Genomic DNA, 6,000 nt, shown 5'->3' on the forward strand with positions numbered 1-6,000 from the left:
GGCATAAACGTTTGAACCATTTAAATTTTAAGACCATCAACAACATTTGTTCAAACAATTTAGTTATTGATTTTCTCAAACTTCAGTTTTCAAAGGACAAGATATGCACTGCTTGCCAGTTAGGCAAATAGGGCAGATCATCGTTCAAAAGTAAAGGGAAATCACAATCCAGTCGTTTCCTAGAACTTTTACATATGGATCTGTTTGGTCCAATTCCTGTAAAAAAGTATAGGAGGAATGAGATTTGCCCTAATTGTTATTGATGATTTCTCTCGATTTACATGGGTTGCATTTTTACCATCAAAAGTTAAAACTGTTGAAAACTTGATTAGAATATTTAAAGGAATTCAGAATCAGAAATCTGTAAATATTACGTGCATTAGAAGTGATCAGGGAACTGAGTTCACTAACAGATATCTATCATCTTATCTCGAAGAGACTGGAATTAGGCACGAATTGTCTAGTTCCAGAACTCCACATCAAAACGGCATTGCTGAGAGAAGAGTGAGAACTCTAAAGGAAGCAACGAGATCTATGCTAGCTAAATCAGACGTACCTTAAAGGTTCTGGGCGAAAGCCATAAGTACTGCTTGTTATACACAAAATCAGTCAATAATTAATAAACGTTTCGATAAAACTCCCTATGAACTGTACTATGGGAGAATTCCCACAGTTTCTTATTTTAAGATATTTGGGTGTAAATGTTTTATCCATAATAATGGAAAGGTTTATCTGACCGCTTTTGATGCTAAAGTAGATGAGGTATTCATGTTGGGACACTCATCACTAAGCAAGGCTTACAGAGTATACAACAAAAGAACACAAATTGTTGAGGAATCCCTCCATGTAGTTTTCGATGAGCCTGTTGAGAGCAAATCCATTGAATCCATTGATCTTACTGACAGACTAAAAGCGAATAGTCTTGAGTCTGTAAGTGAAGAAGAAGAAACTTTTGACAAGAGGATTGCCTTGTCTGATCCAGTGGCTGATCCAGTTGAAGTTCAACCAGACGTACAAACTCTTGTTCAACAAGAAGTTGAGAGTTTGGATGTCGCGGAGTCACCAGTTCAGATGACCAATCCCCTTGGATCCAACTTCAGATGGAACAGAAATCATCCACCAGAATTGATCATCGGAAATCCTTTTTCTCCTAGAAGGACAAGACGTCAACTGATGGTTGAAATGGCCAACTCCGCATTTATATCTCAAATTGAACCCAAGAAAATTGGTGAAGTTGTAGTTGATCCAGATTGGATCAACGCTATGCAGGAGGAGTTAAACTAATTTGTGAGAAATAATGTGTGGTATCTTACTCCTAGACCAACTGAAAAGTCAGTTATATGAACAAGATGGGTCTTTAGAAACAAGCTTAGTGAAGATGGTTTAGTCATTAGAAATAAAGCTCGTTTAGTTGCTCAAGGATACAGACAAGAGGAAGGTATTGATTTTGATGAGTCTTTTGTACCGGTTGCAAGACTAGAGGCAATTAGAATCTTCCTAGCATATGCATCATTTAAGAACTTTAAGGTTTTTCAAATGAATGTGAAAAGTGCATTTCTAAATGGGAAATTAAGTGAAGAAATATATGTTGAGCAACCCCCCGGATTTGTAGATCACGTGTTACCTAATCATGTTTATAGGCTTGATAAAGCATTGTATGGTCTGAAACAAGCTCTTAGAGCATGGTACGACACATTAACTGAATTCTTGTTTCATCATGATTTAATTATTGGAACTGTGGATAAAACCTTATTTAGATTCACTAAAGATTCTCACATTCTACTTGTTCAAATATATGTTGATGACATTATTTTTGGTTCAACTAACCCCAAATTGTGTGAGAAGTTTGCTAAGCTGATACATGACAGATTTGAAATGAGCATAATTGGAGAGTTGACATTCTTCCTTGGGCTTCAAGTCCGTCAGTTAGAAAATGGAAACCTTAACAATCAGGCCAAATACACCAAAGAACTGCTAAAGAAATTTGGTTTGGAGAAATGTTCCGCCGCAGCTACTCCAATGAGCTCTTCTAGTAAACTTGATAATGATGAAGGCGGTCAAAGTGTCGATGTTACAACATATAGAGGACTCATCGGTTCCTTGTTATATGTAACTGCTAGCAGGCCAGACATTTAATTTGTTGTTGGTGTTTGTGGCAGATTTCAGGCTGATCCTAAACTCTCTCACTTTACTGCTGCTAAACGTATTCTTAAATACTTAAAGGGAACTCAAAATGTGGGACTATGGTATCCGAAGGATTCCATTTTCAATTTAACTAGTTTCTCAGATGCATATTACGAAGGGTGAAAAATTGATAGAAAAAACACAAGTGGAACTTACCAGTTCCTTAGAGATCGTCTAATCTCATGGTTCAATAAGAAGCTGACGTCAGTCGCCACGTCTACAGCTAAAGCAGAGTATCTTGCAGTTGGCAGTTGTTGCTCTCAAGTTCTGTGGATTCAACAACAGCTTAGAGACTATGGGATTAAGGCTGATGAATCTCCAATTTTCTGCGACAACACAAGTGTTATCGCAATCACATACAATCCAGTTCTGCATTCTCGGACAAAGTATATTGAAATCAGACATCACTTCATCCGGGAACACGTCAATCAGAAGAAGATTTGTCTTGAACATGTGATAAGATCGGCTTTATCGATAGAGACAGGGGTCTGCCTATGGATGAAGGCTTATGAAAAACGGTTAGAAAGAAATCATGTTAGAGATTTAATTCGCTTTCTATTCTACGCAAATTTTTGTAAACACTTGAAACAGATTCAAGGCGGAATTGTTTACTTGAGTTTGAAGCTCAAGATGAAAGATGACAGAAAAGAAATAACACAACCGTTTGTTTATGGATGTTCGGAGAAACTCTCCTACGTCACCCCTTCTTCCAACCACCGGAAGGATTCACTATAATATGATTAGAATCAAATACAATTTGCACACACTTAGCTCACTATTGAACAAAACACACTTTGTTCAATTTACAAGATGAAGAAATATCACTCAGCTAAAGGTGTTTTTGATTCTAGCTCTCTCTTGATTCACACACAGTACAATCAGGAAAGCAGCTACACAGTATGAATATTCAAAGGCTTGATTTCTCTCTCTTGAAATATCAGCAAGCAAGATTGTAAAAAATTGACAGTTCGTGAGGCAGATTGTCCGTTGTCCTTGAGATTTGTTAAATACTGAGCAGGGGCTAACGGACGAATCTTTTAGATTGATACGTGGCACTCTTCCATTGGGAAGCCTCCATTGTACACAGCAGGTTCTGAGCAAAAGGATCTTGGTCGTACAACAACTAGTAGTACGCCGAATATTCCATCAGGGATGTACCTGCAAAACAAGTAATATGAGGAAAATTCTCTTACGTGGCATTCGTTGGTTGGTTGCATATAGCTGTTGTACTGATCTTCACTAGAAAGTGGAGCAGGAGTAGGGTACAACTATAGCACGTGGGTAGGCGGGTGCTAGCTTCAAGCATACTGCTTAAGTTTAGCGTTAGACGTATTTTAGTTAGACAGATTGTGATAATTAGTCTAATGAAATTTAAACATCCCCGTCTAATAACAGAGTCTATTAGACCGCCTGGTCTAATAGAATTAGACTTACGTCTAATTACAATCACTTCAGAATTGTCTGAAGGAGTTAGACTTACGTCTAATTTTCACTTAATTAGACTACACGTCTAATTATCCAATAACTATTAGACTGCACGTCTAACTCCACTGAGTTAGACTGCACGTCTATTTCTAGTTCTACCTCAGACTTGTCTAAAGGAGTTAGACTTACGTCTAACATTCACAATGCATTAGACTACCCGTCTAATCATTCACTAACCATTAGACTGCACGTCTAAATCCACTGAGTTAGACTGTACGTGTCTTCATGTTGGTAAGAGATGATTGTTTGATGTTTTGAGCGGGAAAAATAAATAGCTCTCATTGTGGGACAGCTGTCCTTGATCAGTCTAATCGGCACGTAGTTAGACGTTTTTCTTACTTCACAAATCCATACAACTAACGTCTATTAGACGGATGGGTCTATTAGACGCATACGTCTAATTCCGTGTTGCATAACAATACGTCTAATGTCTATTAGACGTGTACATCTAATTCTGCATAAACATCACGTGTTAGACGTGTGTTTGGTTAGACGTGAGCATCCTCTTGCTCATGACGTAAAAACGTCTAACGTCTAATAGACGTGTACGTCTAACCGCGTAGGTTTTAAACCTCAACAAATAGACTTAGATGTATAGATTGTGAGCAAAAATACGTCTAAGTACAAACCGTTTCTTTTAGACAACCTTGACTAATTAGACCGATTAAGGATATTCGTCTAGAGAGTATCCTTATTTCCAAATAAATTTTCCCTCTCATTTTATATATGGTCATAAAAACATAATAGATAGTTTTTGTGGTCCAAAGACCAAAATCATTTTTAACAAATAAAAAAATTATTCTACTAGAATGGCCAAGGCCATTGTTGATCTTCCAGGATGTGTACTCAAAAGAGTATTATTCTTGCTTCCTTCTTGCAATCCTCCTGCATCACCTACAAAAGAAACTATTTACACATTTTGGTACCCAAACTCAATTGGGTCCTCGATCAATTAGTCTCTTAGGAATCCATATTTGAGTTCTGATGGATTTCCCATTTTCTGTTGTGATTAATGCATAGGATTTTGACTTAGCAGATGACTTCCTGCTAGTTACTGATCCCTTAACTTTTGAAGAAGATTTTCTTTTAAAACTCCTTGACTTAGAGTCAGGTTTTAAATTGCCAAACTTATTAGCTGCTTCTAACTTATTCTTAAGCCAGCTAACAGTAGGCGGAACATAAACTATTTCATTTTTGAAAGCAACTTCTTCATGAATAGGATTTGATTCAATGTCAGTCATACTCCCTCTGACAAAACTTATTGGCTTAAGCTTGTCACATGAGTTGGACTTTTTGCATGACAGGTTAGGGTCATTGCTATCAAACCCCAATCCGGATCTAGATCCAACAGGTTTCAACATGCTGATCTGATGTTTGATAGCATCTCCAGACCTTGTCCATGCACATAGAACATTGTTTAACCTCTTGTTTTCAGATGAAAGGGTTTGAATCTGTTCTTTGAGCATCTCATTTTCAGATGAGATCTCTTCAATCTTTGTTTCAAAAACATTTGACTCTTCAGCTTGAAACAAATTTGGTTTGTTTACATCTGGTGAAGATTTAGTTTCATTTAGGGATTCTGCTAGCTTTCTGTACTCGATGACCATTTCATCTAGTGCAGCTACCAGTTGTTCCCTTGAAAACCTTTCGGAAGAGAAATCAAATAACTCAGTCTCCTGTGTTCTTTCTTCATCTTCTCTTGCCATGAAGCAAGCCATCTCTTCTTCATCACTTTCACTGGATGAAAAGTAGGAACCACGACTGCTTGCTTTGTTCTTCCTGTCACCTGTCATAAGAGCCTTCAGCTCTTTTCCATCATACTTGGCATCTTCACGTTTCGGCTTCCGACATTCCGATGCATAAACACCTTTAATACCATAGTTAAAACAAGTAAGTTTAACTTTAGATTTTTTATTGTCATTAAAATTTGAATAGTTTGAGTTAGAGTTGCTCTTCTTCATGAAGTCGCCAAACTTCTTCACAAAGAGAGACATGACATCGCTGCTGAGCTGCCATCTTCACATCCGGAGCGGTTGGTGTCTCTTCAGAAGTCACCAACGTCTTGGTAATGATAACGGATGTGGGTTGATCTTCTTCCATCCTACAGTTCAGCTCGAACTCATAGGCCTTGAGATCAGCAAAGAGATCAATGAGAGAGATCTTGTTAAGATCTTTGGATTCTCTCATCGCCATAGTCTTTATGTCCCATTCTCTTGGAAGAGCACGCATGACCTTAATAGCAAGCTACCGGTTCCTATAGGTCTTGCCTAGGATAGACAAAGATGAGACGATCTTGCTGAATCTGGTGTCGAAATCGTTCATAGTTTCACC

Source organism: Impatiens glandulifera, chromosome 8 (genome assembly GCF_907164915.1).
Source record: "Impatiens glandulifera chromosome 8, dImpGla2.1, whole genome shotgun sequence".
In the NCBI taxonomy this organism is placed as follows: domain Eukaryota; kingdom Viridiplantae; phylum Streptophyta; class Magnoliopsida; order Ericales; family Balsaminaceae; genus Impatiens; species Impatiens glandulifera.